The sequence below is a fragment of the Hordeum vulgare genome, unplaced genomic scaffold (assembly GCF_904849725.1).
Source record: "Hordeum vulgare subsp. vulgare unplaced genomic scaffold, MorexV3_pseudomolecules_assembly, whole genome shotgun sequence".
NCBI lineage: Eukaryota > Viridiplantae > Streptophyta > Magnoliopsida > Poales > Poaceae > Hordeum > Hordeum vulgare.
This window is the reverse complement of record NW_025422486.1, coordinates 385,001-400,000: the sequence shown is the minus strand read 5'-3', so window position 1 is coordinate 400,000 and position 15,000 is coordinate 385,001. Positions and strand designations below refer to the sequence as shown.

At 46.0% G+C, this 15,000-nt stretch overlaps 29 non-coding genes and 1 pseudogene across 29 annotated transcripts; all 30 read left to right on the top strand.

Moving 5' to 3' along the window:
- The first annotated feature begins 71 nt into the window (after positions 1-71).
- On the top strand, positions 72-190 carry LOC123415712. The gene has a single exon (XR_006615415.1). It is a non-coding gene; the product is annotated as a 5S ribosomal RNA (ribosomal RNA).
- A 523-nt stretch (positions 191-713) lies between these two features.
- Positions 714-832, top strand: LOC123416418. Its single transcript, XR_006616079.1, has one exon. It is a non-coding gene; the product is annotated as a 5S ribosomal RNA (ribosomal RNA).
- Positions 833-1,192: 360 nt separating this feature from the next.
- Positions 1,193-1,311, top strand: LOC123416020. Its single transcript, XR_006615705.1, has one exon. It is a non-coding gene; the product is annotated as a 5S ribosomal RNA (ribosomal RNA).
- A 346-nt stretch (positions 1,312-1,657) lies between these two features.
- On the top strand, positions 1,658-1,776 carry LOC123416019. Its single transcript, XR_006615704.1, has one exon. It is a non-coding gene; the product is annotated as a 5S ribosomal RNA (ribosomal RNA).
- Positions 1,777-2,144: 368 nt separating this feature from the next.
- Positions 2,145-2,263, top strand: LOC123415824. Its single transcript, XR_006615521.1, has one exon. It is a non-coding gene; the product is annotated as a 5S ribosomal RNA (ribosomal RNA).
- Positions 2,264-2,634: 371 nt separating this feature from the next.
- LOC123416806 lies at positions 2,635-2,753 on the top strand. Its single transcript, XR_006616407.1, has one exon. It is a non-coding gene; the product is annotated as a 5S ribosomal RNA (ribosomal RNA).
- A 353-nt stretch (positions 2,754-3,106) lies between these two features.
- LOC123415776 lies at positions 3,107-3,225 on the top strand. The gene has a single exon (XR_006615474.1). It is a non-coding gene; the product is annotated as a 5S ribosomal RNA (ribosomal RNA).
- Positions 3,226-3,617: 392 nt separating this feature from the next.
- On the top strand, positions 3,618-3,736 carry LOC123415238. The gene has a single exon (XR_006614958.1). It is a non-coding gene; the product is annotated as a 5S ribosomal RNA (ribosomal RNA).
- A 505-nt stretch (positions 3,737-4,241) lies between these two features.
- LOC123416083 lies at positions 4,242-4,360 on the top strand. Its single transcript, XR_006615764.1, has one exon. It is a non-coding gene; the product is annotated as a 5S ribosomal RNA (ribosomal RNA).
- Positions 4,361-4,723: 363 nt separating this feature from the next.
- On the top strand, positions 4,724-4,842 carry LOC123416018. The gene has a single exon (XR_006615703.1). It is a non-coding gene; the product is annotated as a 5S ribosomal RNA (ribosomal RNA).
- A 365-nt stretch (positions 4,843-5,207) lies between these two features.
- On the top strand, positions 5,208-5,326 carry LOC123415607. Its single transcript, XR_006615317.1, has one exon. It is a non-coding gene; the product is annotated as a 5S ribosomal RNA (ribosomal RNA).
- Positions 5,327-5,724: 398 nt separating this feature from the next.
- Positions 5,725-5,843, top strand: LOC123415234. Its single transcript, XR_006614954.1, has one exon. It is a non-coding gene; the product is annotated as a 5S ribosomal RNA (ribosomal RNA).
- A 362-nt stretch (positions 5,844-6,205) lies between these two features.
- LOC123415996 lies at positions 6,206-6,324 on the top strand. The gene has a single exon (XR_006615683.1). It is a non-coding gene; the product is annotated as a 5S ribosomal RNA (ribosomal RNA).
- A 377-nt stretch (positions 6,325-6,701) lies between these two features.
- On the top strand, positions 6,702-6,820 carry LOC123416017. The gene has a single exon (XR_006615702.1). It is a non-coding gene; the product is annotated as a 5S ribosomal RNA (ribosomal RNA).
- A 365-nt stretch (positions 6,821-7,185) lies between these two features.
- Positions 7,186-7,304, top strand: LOC123415605. The gene has a single exon (XR_006615315.1). It is a non-coding gene; the product is annotated as a 5S ribosomal RNA (ribosomal RNA).
- A 383-nt stretch (positions 7,305-7,687) lies between these two features.
- On the top strand, positions 7,688-7,806 carry LOC123416923. The gene has a single exon (XR_006616517.1). It is a non-coding gene; the product is annotated as a 5S ribosomal RNA (ribosomal RNA).
- A 371-nt stretch (positions 7,807-8,177) lies between these two features.
- Positions 8,178-8,296, top strand: LOC123415409. The gene has a single exon (XR_006615129.1). It is a non-coding gene; the product is annotated as a 5S ribosomal RNA (ribosomal RNA).
- A 460-nt stretch (positions 8,297-8,756) lies between these two features.
- Positions 8,757-8,875, top strand: LOC123416625. Its single transcript, XR_006616235.1, has one exon. It is a non-coding gene; the product is annotated as a 5S ribosomal RNA (ribosomal RNA).
- Positions 8,876-9,228: 353 nt separating this feature from the next.
- Positions 9,229-9,347, top strand: LOC123415631. The gene has a single exon (XR_006615340.1). It is a non-coding gene; the product is annotated as a 5S ribosomal RNA (ribosomal RNA).
- A 352-nt stretch (positions 9,348-9,699) lies between these two features.
- Positions 9,700-9,818, top strand: LOC123415472. The gene has a single exon (XR_006615190.1). It is a non-coding gene; the product is annotated as a 5S ribosomal RNA (ribosomal RNA).
- A 360-nt stretch (positions 9,819-10,178) lies between these two features.
- On the top strand, positions 10,179-10,296 carry LOC123416376. Its single transcript, XR_006616041.1, has one exon. It is a non-coding gene; the product is annotated as a 5S ribosomal RNA (ribosomal RNA).
- Positions 10,297-10,663: 367 nt separating this feature from the next.
- On the top strand, positions 10,664-10,782 carry LOC123416687. Its single transcript, XR_006616293.1, has one exon. It is a non-coding gene; the product is annotated as a 5S ribosomal RNA (ribosomal RNA).
- A 452-nt stretch (positions 10,783-11,234) lies between these two features.
- LOC123415618 lies at positions 11,235-11,353 on the top strand. The gene has a single exon (XR_006615328.1). It is a non-coding gene; the product is annotated as a 5S ribosomal RNA (ribosomal RNA).
- A 359-nt stretch (positions 11,354-11,712) lies between these two features.
- Positions 11,713-11,830, top strand: LOC123416222. Its single transcript, XR_006615896.1, has one exon. It is a non-coding gene; the product is annotated as a 5S ribosomal RNA (ribosomal RNA).
- Positions 11,831-12,182: 352 nt separating this feature from the next.
- LOC123416305 lies at positions 12,183-12,301 on the top strand. The gene has a single exon (XR_006615974.1). It is a non-coding gene; the product is annotated as a 5S ribosomal RNA (ribosomal RNA).
- Positions 12,302-12,765: 464 nt separating this feature from the next.
- LOC123416002 lies at positions 12,766-12,884 on the top strand. Its single transcript, XR_006615688.1, has one exon. It is a non-coding gene; the product is annotated as a 5S ribosomal RNA (ribosomal RNA).
- A 365-nt stretch (positions 12,885-13,249) lies between these two features.
- On the top strand, positions 13,250-13,368 carry LOC123415606. Its single transcript, XR_006615316.1, has one exon. It is a non-coding gene; the product is annotated as a 5S ribosomal RNA (ribosomal RNA).
- A 376-nt stretch (positions 13,369-13,744) lies between these two features.
- Positions 13,745-13,853, top strand: LOC123416558 (annotated as a pseudogene).
- A 335-nt stretch (positions 13,854-14,188) lies between these two features.
- LOC123415407 lies at positions 14,189-14,307 on the top strand. The gene has a single exon (XR_006615128.1). It is a non-coding gene; the product is annotated as a 5S ribosomal RNA (ribosomal RNA).
- A 362-nt stretch (positions 14,308-14,669) lies between these two features.
- Positions 14,670-14,788, top strand: LOC123416396. The gene has a single exon (XR_006616059.1). It is a non-coding gene; the product is annotated as a 5S ribosomal RNA (ribosomal RNA).
- Positions 14,789-15,000: the final 212 nt, after the last annotated feature.

The following is a 15,000-nucleotide window of genomic DNA, read 5'->3' as shown; positions in this document are numbered from 1 at the left end:
ACTAGTAGTAGTAGTAGTAGTAGTAGTAGTAGTAGTAGTAGTAGTAGTAGTAGCATAGATAGTTGCATGTCGGATGCGATCATACCAGCACTAAAGCATCGGATCCCATCAGAACTCCGAAGTTAAGCGTGCTTGGGCGAGAGTAGTACTAGGATGGGTGACCTCCTCGGAAGTCCTCGTGTTGCATTCCCCTTTTTAAATATATTTTTGCGCCACGTGACAAGGATGACGCGGGACCGTGATCTATATGACCTCGTTTTCTTTTTTTTTTTATGTTTACTAGTTTTCTTATTTTTGACGTTTGTGATATGTTTTAGCTTGCCCCTCCCGTGTCCATTGCCACACTTGCCTCGACAACGGAGACGAGTTTAACACAAGAATTTCACCGCTCCCTCTCTACCCCGACAACACGAGCACCGCCACGACCTGTGTGACTTTTCCCACCGCGCATGACACCCAACGACTAGTAGTAGTAGTAGTAGTAGTAGTAGTAGTAGTAGTAGTAGTAGTAGTAGTAGTAGTAGTACTGGTAGTAGTAGTAGTAGTACTAGTACTAGTAGTAGTAGTAGTAGTAGTAATAGTAGTAGTACTGGTAGTAGTAGTAGTAGTAGTAGTAGTAGTAGTACTAGTACTCGTAGTAGTAGTAGCAGTAGTAGCAGTAGTAGTAGTAGTAGTAGGGGCAAGCATAAGGAACAAATAGATAGTTGCATGTCGGATGCGATCATACGAGCACTAAAGCACCGTATCCCATTAGAATTCCGAAGTTAAGCGTGCTTGGGCGAGAGTAGTACTAGGATGGGTGACCTCCTGGGAAGTCCTCGTGTTGCATTCCCCTTTTTAAATATATTTTTGCGCCACGTGACAAGGATGACGCGGGACCGTGATCTATATGACCTATGTTTTCTTATTTTTGACGTTTACTAGTTTTCTTATTTTTGACGTTTGTGATATGTTTTAGCTTGCCCCTCCCGTGTCCATTGCCACATTTGCCTCGACAACGGAGACGAGTTTAACACAAGAATTTCACCGCTACCTCTCTACCCCGACAACACGAGCACCGCCACGACCTCTGTGACTTTTCCCACCGCGCATGACACCCAACGACTAGTAGTAGTAGTAGTAGTAGTAGTAGTAGTACTAGTAGTAGTAGTAGTAGGGGCAAGCATAAGGAACAAATAGATAGTTGCATGTCGGATGCGATCATACCAGCACTAAAGCACCGGATCCCATCAGAACTCCGAAGTTAAGCGTGCTTGGGCGAGAGTAGTACTAGGATTGTTGACCTCCTGGGAAGTCCTCGTGTTGCATTCCCCTTTTTAAATATATTTTTGCGCCACGTGACAAGGATGACGCGGGACCGTGATCTATATGACCTCGTTTTCTTATTTTTGACGTTTGTGATATGTTTTAGCTTGCCCCTCCCGTGTCCATTGCCACATTTGCCTCGACAACGGAGACGAGTTTAACACAAGAATTTCACCGCTCCCTCTCTACCCCGACAACACGAGCACCGCCACGACCTCTGTGACTTTTCCCACCGCGCATGACACCCAACGACTAGTAGTAGTAGTAGTAGTAGTAGTAGTAGTAGTAGTAGTAGTACTAGTAGTAGTAGTAGTAGGGGCAAGCATAAGGAACAAATAGATAGTTGCATGTCGGATGCGATCATACCAGCACTAAAGCACCGGATCCCATCAGAACTCCGAAGTTAAGCGTGCTTGGGCGAGAGTAGTACTAGGATTGTTGACCTCCTGGGAAGTCCTCGTGTTGCATTCCCCTTTTTAAATATATTTTTGCGCCACGTGACAAGGATGACGCGGGACCGTGATCTATATGACCTCGTTTTCTTATTTTTGACGTTTACTAGTTTTCTTATTTTTGACGTTTGTGATATGTTTTAGCTTGCCCCTCCCGGGTCCATTGCCACATTTGCCTCGACAACGGAGACGAGTTTAACACAAGAATTTCACCGCTCCCTCTCTACCCCGACAACACGAGCACCGCCACGACCTCTTTGAGTTTTCCCACCGCGCATGACACCCAACGACTAGTAGTAGTAGTAGTAGTAGTAGTAGTAGAAGTAGTAGCAGTAGTAGCAGTAGTAGTAGGGGCAAGCATAAGGAACAAATAGATAGTTGCATGTCGGATGTGATCATACCAGCACTAAAGCAGCGGATCCCATCAGAACTCCGAAGTTAAGCGTGCTTGGGCGAGAGTAGTACTAGGATGGGTGACCTCCTGGGAAGTTCTCGTGTTGCATTTCCCTTTTTAAATATATTTTTGCGCCACGTGACAAGGATGACACGGGACCGTGATCTATATGACCTCGTTTTCTTATTTTTGACGTTTACTAGTTTTCTTATTTTTGACGTTTGTGATATGTTTTAGCTTGCCCCTCCCGTGTCCATTGCCACATTTGCCTCGAGAACGGAGACGAGTTTAACACAAGAATTACACCGCTCCCTCTCTACCCCGACAACACGAGCACCGCCACGACCTCTGTGACTTTTCCCACCGCGCATGACACCCAACGACTACTAGTAGTAGTAGTAGTAGTAGTAGTAGTAGCAGTAGTAGCAGTAGTAGCAGTAGTAGTAGGGGCAAGCATAAGGAACAAATAGATAGTTGCATGTCGGATGCGATCATACCAGCACTAAAGCACCGGATCCCATCAGAACTCCGAAGTAAAGCGTGCTTGGGCGAGAGTAGTACTAGGATGGGTGACCTCCTGGGAAGTCCTCGTGTTGCATTCCCCTTTTTAAATATATTTTTGCGCCACGTGACAAGGATGACGCGGGACCGTGATCTATATGACCTCGTTTTCTTATTTTTGACGTTTACTAGTTTTCTTATTTTTGACGTTTGTGGTATGTTTTAGCTTGCCCCTCCCGTGTCCATTGCCACATTTGCCTCGACAACGGAGACGAGTATAACACAAGAATTTCACCGCTCCCTCTCTACCCCGACAACACGAGCACCGCCACGACCTCTTTGACTTTTCCCACCGCGCATGACACCCAACGACTAGTAGTAGTACTAGTAGTAGTAGCAGTAGTAGCAGTAGTAGTAGGGGCAAGCATAAGGAACAAATAGATAGTTGCATGTCGGATGCGATCATACCAGCACTAAAGCAGCGGATCCCATTAGAACTCCGAAGTTAAGCGTGCTTGGGCGAGAGTAGTACTAGGATGGGTGACCTCCTGGGAAGTTCTCGTGTTGCATTTCCCTTTTTAAATATATTTTTGCGCCACGTGACAAGGATGACACGGGACCGTGATCTATATGACCTCGTTTTCTTATTTTTGACGTTTACTAGTTTTCTTATTCTTGACGTTTGTGATATGTTCTAGCTTGCCCCTCCCGTGTCCATTGCCACATTTTCCTCGAGAACGGAGACGAGTTTAACACAAGAATTACACCGCTCCCTCTCTACCCCGACAACACGAGCACCGCCACGACCTCTGTGACTTTTCCCACCGCGTATGACACCCAACGACTAGTAGTAGTAGTAGTAGTAGTAGTAGTAGTAGTAGTAGTAGTAGTAGTAGTAGCAGTAGTAGCAGTAGTAGCAGTAGTAGTAGGGGCAAGCATAAGGAACAAATAGATAATTGCATGTCGTATGCGATCATACCAGCACTAAAGCACCGGATCCCATCAGAACTCCGAAGTAAAGCGTGCTTGGGCGAGAGTAGTACTAGGATGGGTGACCTCCTGGGAAGTCCTCGTGTTGCATTCCCCTTTTTAAATATATTTTTGCGCCACGTGACAAGGATGACGCGGGACCGTGATCTATATGACCTCGTTTTCTTTTTTTTTTGATGTTTACTAGTTTTCTTATTTTTGACGTTTGTGATATGTTTTAGCTTGCCCCTCCCGTGTCCATTGCCACACTTGCCTCGACAACGGAGACGAGTTTAACACAAGAATTTCACCGCTCCCTCTCTACCCCGACAACACGAGCACCGCCACGACCTGTGTGACTTTTCCCACCGCGCATGACAACCAACGACTAGTAGTAGTAGTAGTAGTAGTAGTAGTAGTAGTAGTAGTAGTAGTAGTAGTACTGGTAGTAGTAGTAGTAGTAGTAGTAGTAGTACTAGTACTAGTAGTAGTACTGGTAGTAGTAGTAGTAGTAGTAGTACTGGTAGTAGTAGTAGTAGTAGTAGTAGTACTAGTACTAGTAGTAGTAGTAGTAGTAGTAGTAGGGGCAAGCATAAGGAACAAATAGATAGTTGCATGTCGGATGCGATCATACGAGCACTAAAGCACCGGATCCCATTAGAATTCCGAAGTTAAGCGTGCTTGGGCGAGAGTAGTACTAGGATGGGTGACCTCCTGGGAAGTCCTCGTGTTGCATTCCCCTTTTTAAATATATTTTTGCGCCACGTGACAAGGATGACGCGGGACCGTGATCTATATGACCTATGTTTTCTTATTTTTGACGTTTACTAGTTTTCTTATTTTTGACGTTTGTGATATGTTTTAGCTTGCCCCTCCCGTGTCCATTGCCACATTTGCCTCGACAACGGAGACGAGTTTAACACAAGAATTTCACCGCTCTCTCTCTACCCCGACAACACGAGCACCGCCACGACCTCTGTGACTTTTCCCACCGCGCATGACACCCAACGACTAGTAGTAGTAGTAGTAGTAGTAGTAGTAGTAGTACTAGTAGTAGTAGTAGTAGGGGCAAGCATAAGGAACAAATAGATAGTTGCATGTCGGATGCGATCATACCAGCACTAAAGCACCGGATCCCATCAGAACTCCGAAGTTAAGCGTGCTTGGGCGAGAGTAGTACTAGGATTGTTGACCTCCTGGGAAGTCCTCGTGTTGCATTCCCCTTTTTAAATATATTTTTGCGCCACGTGACAAGGATGACGCGGGACCGTGATCTATATGACCTCGTTTTCTTATTTTTGACGTTTACTAGTTTTCTTATTTTTGACGTTTGTGATATGTTTTAGCTTGCCCCTCCCGGGTCCATTGCCACATTTGCCTCGACAACGGAGACGAGTTTAACACAAGAATTTCACCGCTCCCTCTCTACCCCGACAACACGAGCACCGCCACGACCTCTTTGACTTTTCCCACCTCGCATGACACCCAACGACTAGTAGTAGTAGTAGTAGTAGTAGTAGCAGTAGTAGCAGTAGTAGCAGTAGTAGTAGGGGCAAGCATAAGGAACAAATAGATAGTTGCATGTCGGATGCGATCATACCAGCACTAAAGCAGCGGATCCCATCAGAACTCCGAAGTTAAGCGTGCTTGGGCGAGAGTAGTACTAGGATGGGTGACCTCCTGGGAAGTTCTCGTGTTGCATTTCCCTTTTTAAATATATTTTTGCGCCACGTGACAAGGATGACACGGGACCGTGATCTATATGACCTCGTTTTCTTATTTTTGACGTTTACTAGTTTTGTTATTTTTGACGTTTGTGATATGTTTTAGCTTGCCCCTCCCGTGTCCATTGCCACATTTGCCTCGAGAACGGAGACGAGTTTAACACAAGAATTACACCGCTCCCTCTCTATCCCCACAACACGAGCACCGCCACGACCTCTGTGACTTTTCCCACCGCGCAAGACACCCAACGACTAGTAGTAGTAGTAGTAGTAGTAGTAGTAGTAGTAGTAGTAGTAGTAGTAGCAGTAGTAGCAGTAGTAGCAGTAGTAGCAGTAGTAGTAGGGGCAAGCATAAGGAACAAATAGATAGTTGCATGTCGGATGCGATCATACCAGCACTAAAGCACCGGATCCCATCAGAACTCCGAAGTAAAGCGTGCTCGGGCGAGAGTAGTACTAGGATGGGTGACCTCCTGGGAAGTCCTCGTGTTGCATTCCCCTTTTTAAATATATTTTTGCGCCACGTGACAAGGATGACGCGGGACCGTGATCTATATGACCTCGTTTTCTTATTTTTGACGTTTACTAGTTTTCTTATTTTTGACGTTTGTGGTATGTTTTAGCTTGCCCCTCCCGTGTCCATTGCCACATTTGCCTCGACAACGGAGACGAGTATAACACAAGAATTTCACCGCTCCCTCTCTACCCCGACAACACGAGCACCGCCACGACCTCTTTGACTTTTCCCACCGCGCATGACACCCAACGACTAGTAGTAGTACTAGTAGTAGTAGCAGTAGTAGCAGTAGTAGCAGTAGTAGTAGGGGCAAGCATAAGGAACAAATAGATAGTTGCATGTCGGATGCGATGATACCAGCACTAAAGCAACGGATCCCATTAGAACTCCGAAGTTAAGCGTGCTTGGGCGAGAGTAGTACTAGGATGGGTGACCTCCTGGGAAGTTCTCGTGTTGCATTTCCCTTTTTAAATATATTTTTGCGCCACGTGACAAGGATGACACGGGACCGTGATCTATATGACCTCGTTTTCTTATTTTTGACGTTTACTAGTTTTCTTATTTTTGACGTTTGTGATATGTTTTAGCTTGCCCCTCCCGTGTCCATTGCCACATTTGCCTCGAGAACGGAGACGAGTTTAACACAAGAATTACACCGCTCCCTCTCTACCCCGACAACACGAGCACCGCCACGACCTCTGTGACTTTTCCCACCGCGCATGACACCCAACGACTAGTAGTAGTAGTAGTAGTAGTAGTAGTAGTAGTAGTAGCAGTAGTAGCAGTAGTAGCAGTAGTAGTAGGGGCAAGCATAAGGAACAAATAGATAGTTGCATGTCGGATGCGATCATACCAGCACTAAAGCACCGGATCCCATCAGAACTCCGAAGTTAAGCGTGCTTGGGCGAGAGTAGTACTAGGATTGTTGACCTCCTGGGAAGTCCTCGTGTTGCATTCCCCTTTTTAAATATATTTTTGCGCCACGTGACAAGGATGACGCGGGACCGTGATCTATATGACCTCGTTTTCTTATTTTTGATGTTTACTAGTTTTCTTATTTTTGACGTTTGTGATAAGTTTTAGCTTGCCCCTCCCGGGTCCATTGCCACATTTGCCTCGACAACGGAGACGAGTTTAACACAAGAATTTCACCGCTCCCTCTCTACCCCGACAACACGAGCACCGCCACGACCTCTTTGACTTTTCCCACCGCGCATGACACCCAACGACTAGTAGTAGTAGTAGTAGTAGTAGTAGCAGTAGTAGCAGTAGTAGCAGTAGTAGTAGGGGCAAGCATAAGGAACAAATAGATAGTTGCATGTCGGATGCGATCATACCAGCACTAAAGCAGCGGATCCCATCAGAACTCCGAAGTTAAGCGTGCTTGGGCGAGAGTAGTACTAGGATGGGTGACCTCCTGGGAAGTTCTCGTGTTGCATTTCCCTTTTTAAATATATTTTTGCGCCACGTGACAAGGATGACACGGGACCGTGATCTATATGACCTCGTTTTCTTATTTTTGACGTTTACTAGTTTTGTTATTTTTGACGTTTGTGATATGTTTTAGCTTGCCCCTCCCGTGTCCATTGCCACATTTGCCTCGAGAACGGAGACGAGTTTAACACAAGAATTACACCGCTCCCTCTCTACCCCGACAACACGAGCACCGCCACGACCTCTGTGACTTTTCCCACCGCGCAAGACACCCAACGACTAGTAGTAGTAGTAGTAGTAGTAGTAGCAGTAGTAGCAGTAGTAGCAGTAGTAGCAGTAGTAGCAGTAGTAGTAGGGGCAAGCATAAGGAACAAATAGATAGTTGCATGTCGGATGCGATCATACCAGCACTAAAGCACCGGATCCCATCAGAACTCCGAAGTAAAGCGTGCTTGGGCGAGAGTAGTACTAGGATGGGTGACCTCGTGGGAAGTCCTCGTGTTGCATTCCCCTTTTTAAATATATTTTTGCGCCACGTGACAAGGATGACGCGGGACCGTGATCTATATGACCTCGTTTTCTTATTTTTGACGTTTACTAGTTTTCTTATTTTTGACGTTTGTGGTATGTTTTAGCTTGCCCCTCCCGTGTCCATTGCCACATTTGCCTCGACAACGGAGACGAGTATAACACAAGAATTTCACCGCTCCCTCTCTACCCCGACAACACGAGCACCGCCACGACCTCTTTGACTTTTCCCACCGCGCATGACACCCAACGACTAGTAGTAGTACTAGTAGTAGTAGCAGTAGTAGCAGTAGTAGCAGTAGTAGCAGTAGTAGTAGGGGCAAGCATAAGGAACAAATAGATAGTTGCATGTCGGATGCGATCATACCAGCACTAAAGCAGCGGATCCCATCAGAACTCCGAAGTTAAGCGTGCTTGGGCGAGAGTAGTACTAGGATGGGTGACCTCCTGGGAAGTCCTCGTGTTGCATTCCCCTTTTTAAATATATTTTTGCGCCACATGACAAGGATGACTCGGGACCGTGATCTATATGACCTCGTTTTTTATTTTTGACGTTTACTAGTTTTCTTATTTTTGACGTTTGTGATATGTTTTAGCTTGCCCCTCCCGTGTCCATTGCCACATTTGCCTCGAGAACGGAGACGAGTTTAACACAAGAATTTCACCGCTCCCTCTCTACCCCGACAACACGAGCACCGCCACGACCTCTGTGACTTTTCCCACCGCGCATGACACCCAACGACTACTAGTAGTAGTAGTAGTAGTAGTAGTAGTAGTAATAGTAGTAGTAGTAGTAGTACTAGTAGTAGTAGTAGTAGTAGTAGTACTAGTAGTAGTAGTAGTAGTAGTACTAGTAGTAGTAGTAGTAGTAGTAGTACTAGTAGGAGTAGTAGTAGGGGCAAGCATAAGGAACAAATAGATAGTAGCATGTCGGATGCGATCATACCAGCACTAAAGCACCGGATCCCATCAGAACTCCGAAGTTAAGCGTGCTTGGGCGAGAGTAGTACTAGGATGGGTGACCTCCTGGGAAGTCCTCGTGTTGCATTCTCCTTTTTAAATATATTTTTGCGCCACGTGACAAGGATGACGCGGGACCGTGATCTATATGACCTCGTTTTCTTATTTTTGACGTTTACTAGTTTTCTTATTTTTGACGTTTGTGGTATGTTTTAGCTTGCCCCTCCCGTGTCCATTGCCACATTTGCCTCGACAACGGAGACGAGTTTAACACAAGAATTTCACCGCTCCCTCTCTACCCCGACAACACGAGCACCGCCACGACCTCTTTGACTTTTCCCACCGCGCATGACACCCAACGACTAGTAGTAGTACTAGTGGTAGTAGCAGTAGTAGCAGTAGTAGTAGGGGCAAGCATAAGGAACAAATAGATAGTTGCATGTCGGATGCGATCATACCAGCACTAAAGCACCGGATCCCATCAGAACTCCGAAGTTAAGCGTGCTTGGGCGAGAGTAGTACTAGGATGGGTGACCTCCTGGGAAGTCCTCGTGTTGCATTCCCCTTTTTAAATATATTTTTGCGCCACGTGACAAGGATGACGCGGGACCGTGATCTATATGACCTCGTTTTCTTATTTTTGACGTTTACTAGTTTTTTATTTTTGACGTTTGTGGTATGTTTTAGCTTGCCCCTCCCGTGTCCATTGCCACATTTGCCTCGACAACGGAGACGAGTTTAACACAAGAATTTCACCGCTCCCTCTCTACCCCGACAACACGAGCACCGCCACGACCTCTTTGACTTTTCCCACCGCGCATGACACCCAACGACTAGTAGTAGTACTAGTAGTAGTAGCAGTAGTAGCAGTAGTAGTAGGGGCAAGCATAAGGAACAAATAGATAGTTGCATGTCGGATGCGATCATACCAGCACTAAAGCACCGGATCCCATCAAAACTCCGAAGTTAAGCGTGCTTGGGCGAGAGTAGTACTAGGATGGGTGACCTCCTGGGAAGTCCTCGTGTTGCATTCCCCTTTTTAAATATATTTTTGCGCCACGTGACAAGGATGACGCGGGACCGTGATCTATATGACCTCGTTTTCTTATTTTTGACGTTTACTAGTTTTCTTATTTTTGACGTTTGTGGTATGTTTTAGCTTGCCCCTCCCGTGTCCATTGCCACATTTGCCTCGACAACGGAGACGAGTTTAACACAAGAATTTCACCGCTCCCTCTCTACCCCCGACAACACGAGCACCGCCACGACCTCTTTGACTTTTCCCACCGCGCATGACACCCAACGACTAGTAGTAGTACTAGTAGTAGTAGCAGTAGTAGCAGTAGTAGTAGTAGTAGGGGCAAGCATAAGGAACAAATAGATAGTTGCATGTCGGATGCGACCTACCAGCACTAAAGCACCGGATCCCATCAGAATTCCGAAGTTAAGCGTGCTTGGGCGAAGGTAGTACTAGGATGGGTGACCTCCTGGGAAGTCCTCGTGTTGCATTCCCCTTTTTAAATATATTTTTGCGCCACATGACAAGGATGACTCGGGACCGTGGTCTATATGACCTCGTTTTTTATTTTTGACGTTTACTAGTTTTCTTATTTTTGACGTTTGTGATGTGTTTTAGCTTGCCCCTCCCGTGTCCATTGCCACATTTGCCTCGAGAACGGAGACGAGTTTAACACAACAATTTCACCGCTCCCTCTCTACCCCGACAACACGAGCACCGCCACGACCTCTCTGACTTTTCCCACCGCGCATGACACCCAACGACTAGTAGTAGTAGTAGTAGTAGTAGTAGTAGTAGTAGTAGTACTAGTAGTAGTAGTAGTAGGGGCAAGCATAAGGAACAAATAGATAGTTGCATGTCGGATGCGATCATACCAGCACTAAAGCACCGGATCCCATCAGAACTCCGAAGTTAAGCGTGCTTGGGCGAGAGTAGTACTAGGATGGGTGACCTCCTGGGAAGTTCTCGTGTTGCATTTCCCTTTTTAAATATATTTTTGCGCCACGTGACAAGGATGACACGGGACCGTGATCTATATGACCTCGTTTTCTTATTTTTGACGTTTACTAGTTTTCTTATTTTTGACGTTTGTGATATGTTTTAGCTTGCCCCTCCCGTGTCCATTGCCACATTTGCCTCGAGAACGGAGACGAGTTTAACACAAGAATTACACCGCTCCCTCTCTACCCCGACAACACGAGCACCGCCACGACCTCTGTGACTTTTCCCACCGCGCATGACACCCAACGACTAGTAGTAGTAGTAGTAGTAGTAGTAGTAGTAATAGTAGTAGTAGTAGTAGTACTAGTAGTAGTAGTAGTAGTAATAGTAGTAGTAGTAGTAATAGTAGTAGTAGTAGTAATAGTAGTAGTAGTAGTACTAGTAGTAGTAGTAGGGGCAAGCATAAGGAACAAATAGATAGTTGCATGTCGGATGCGATCATACCAGCACTAAAGCACCGGATCCCATCAGAACTCCGAAGTTAAGCGTGCTTGGGCGAGAGTAGTACTAGGATGGGTGACCTCCTGGGAAGTCCTCGTGTTGCATTCCCCTTTTTAAATATATTTTTGCGCCACGTGACAAGGATGACGCGGGACCGTGATCTATATGACCTCGTTTTCTTATTTTTGACGTTTACTAGTTTTCTTATTTTTGACGTTTGTGGTATGTTTTAGCTTGCCCCTCCCGTGTCCATTGCCACATTTGCCTCGACAACGGAGACGAGTTTAACACAAGAATTTCACCGCTCCCTCTCTACCCCGACAACACGAGCACCGCCACGACCTCTTTGACTTTTCCCACCGCGCATGACACCCAACGACTAGTAGTAGTACTAGTAGTAGTAGCAGTAGTAGCAGTAGTAGTAGTAGTAGGGGCAAGCATAAGGAACAAATAGATAGTTGCATGTCGGATGCGACCTACCAGCACTAAAGCACCGGATCCCATCAGAATTCCGAAGTTAAGCGTGCTTGGGCGAGAGTAGTACTAGGATGGGTGACCTCCTGGGAAGTCCTCGTGTTGCATTCCCCTTTTTAAATATATTTTTGCGCCACATGACAAGGATGACTCGGGACCGTGATCTATATGACCTCGTTTTTTATTTTTGACGTTTACTAGTTTTCTTATTTTTGACGTTTGTGATGTGTTTTAGCTTGCCCCTCCCGTGTCCATTACCACATTTGCCTCGAGAACGGAGACGAGTTTAACACAACAATTTCACCGCTCCCTCTCTACCCCGACAACACGAGCACCGCCACGACCTCTCTGACTTTTCCCACCGCGCATGACACCCAACGACTAGTAGTAGTAGTAGTAGTAGTAGCAGTAGTAGCAGTAGTAGTAGGGGCAAGCATAAGGAACAAATAGATAGTTGCATGTCGGATGCGATCATACCAGCACTAAAGCACCGGATCCCATCAGAACTCCAAAGTTAAGCTTGCTTGGGCGAGAGTAGTACTAGGATGGGTGACCTCCTCGGAAGTCCTCGTGTTGCATTTCCCTTTTTAAATATATTTTTGCGCCACGTGACAAGGATGACACGGGACCGTGATCTATATGACCTCGTTTTCTTATTTTTGACGTTTACTAGTTTTCTTATTTTTGACGTTTGTGATATGTTTTAGCTTGCCCCTCCCGTGTCCATTGCCACATTTGCCTCGAGAACGGAGACGAGTTTAACACAAGAATTTCACCGCTCCCTCTCTACCCCGACAACACGAGCACCGCCACGACCTCTGTGACTTTTCCCACCGCGCATGACACCCAACGACTAGTAGTAGTAGTAGTAGTAGTAGTAGTAGTAGTAGTAGTAGTAGTAGTAGTAATAGTAGTAGTAGTAGTAGTAGTACTAGTAGTAGTAGTAGTAGTAGTAGTAATAGTAGTAGTAGTAGTAGTAGTAGTACTAGTAGTAGTAGTAGTAGTAGTAGGGGCAAGCATAAGGAACAAATAGATAGTTGCATGTCGGATGCGATCATACCAGCACTAAAGCACCGGATCCCATCAGAACTTCGAAGTTAATCGTGCTTGGGCGAGAGTTGTACTAGGATGGGTGACCTCCTGGGAAGTCCTCGTGTTGCATTCCCCTTTTTAAATATATTTTTGCGCCACGTGACAAGGATGACGCGGGACCGTGATCTATATGACCTCGTTTTCTTATTTTTGACGTTTATTAGTTTTCTTATTTTTGACGTTTGTGGTATGTTTTAGCTTGCCCCTCCCGTGTCCATTGCCACATTTGCCTCGACAACGGAGACGAGTTCAACACAAGAATTTCACCGCTCCCTCTCTACCCCGACAACACGAGCACCGCCACGACCTCTTTGACTTTTCCCACCGCGCATGACACCCAACGACTAGTAGTAGTACTAGTAGTAGTAGTAGCAGTAGTAGCAGTAGTAGCAGTAGTAGTAGGGGCAAGCATAAGGAACAAATAGATAGTTGCATGTCGGATGCGATCATACCAGCACTAAAGCACCGGATCCCATCAGAACTCCGAAGTTAAGCGTGCTTGGGCGAGAGTAGTACTAGGATGGGTGACCTCCTGGGAAGTCCTCGTGTTGCATTCCCCTTTTTAAATATATTTTTGCGCCACATGACATGGATGACTCGGGACCGTGATCTATATGACCTCGTTTTTTATTTTTGACGTTTACTAGTTTTCTTATTTTTGACGTTTGTGATATGTTTTAGCTTGCCCCTCCCGTGTCCATTACCACATTTGCCTCGAGAACGGAGACGAGTTTAACACAAGAATTTCACCGCTCCCTCTCTACCCCGACAACACGAGCACCGCCACGACCTCTGTGACTTTTCCCACCGCGCATGACACCCAACGACTAGTAGTAGTAGTAGTAGTAGTAGTAGTAGTAATAGTAGTAGTAGTAGTACTAGTAGTAGTAGTAGTAGGGGCAAGCATAAGGAACAAATAGATAGTTGCATGTCGGATGTGATCGTACCAGCACTAAAGCACCGGATCCCATCAGTTAAGCGTGCTTGGGCGAGAGTAGTACTAGGATGGGTGACCTCCTGGGAAGTCCTCGTGTTGCATTCCCCTTTTTAACTATATTTTTGCGCCACGTGACAAGGATGACGCGGGACCGTGATCTATATGACCTCGTTTTCTTATTTTTGACGTTTACTAGTTTTCTTATTTTTGACGTTTGTGATATGTTTTAGCTTGCCCCTCCCGTGTCCATTGCCACATTTGCCTCGACAACGGAGACGAGTTTAACACAAGAATTTCACCGCTCCCTCTCTACCCCGACAACACGAGCAGCGCCACGACCTCTTTGACTTTTCCCACCGCGCATGACACCCAACGACTAGTAGTACTAGTAGTAGTAGTAGTAGGGGCCAGCATAAGGAACAAATAGATAGTTGCATGTCGGATGCGATCATACCAGCACTAAAGCAGCGGATCCCATCAGAACTCCGAAGTTAAGCGTGCTTGGGCGAGAGTAGTACTAGGATGGGTGACCTCCTGGGAAGTCCTCGTGTTGCATTCCCCTTTTTAAATATATTTTTGCGCCACGTGACAAGGATGACGCGGGACCGTGATCTATATGACCTCGTTTTCTTATTTTTGACGTTTACTAATTTTCTTATTTTTGACGTTTGTGATATGTTTTAGCTTGCCCCTCCCGTGTCCATTGCCACATTTGCCTCGACAACGGAGACGAGTTTAACACAAGAATTTCACCGCTCCCTCTCTACCCCGACAACACGAGCACCGCCACGACCTCTCTGATTTTTCCCACCGCGCATGACACCCAACGACTAGTAGTAGTAGTAGTAGTAGTAGCAGTAGTAGCAGTAGTAGCAGTAGTAGTAGGGGCAAGCATAAGGAACAAATAGATAGTTGCATGTCGGATGCGATCATACCAGCACTAAAGCACCGGATCCCATCAGAACTCCGAAGTTAAGCGTCGTTGGGCGAGAGTAGTACTAGGATGGGTGACCTCCTCGGAAGTTCTCGTGTTGCATTTCCCTTTTTAAATATATTTTTGCGCCACGTGACAAGGATGACACGGGACCGTGATCTATATGACCTCGTTTTCTTATTTTTGACGTTTACTAGTTTTCTTATTTTTGACGTTTGTGATATGTTTTAGCTTGCCCCTCCCGTGTCCATTGCCACATTTGCCTCGAGAACGGAGACGAGTTTAACACAAGAATTACACCGCTCCCTCTCTACCCCG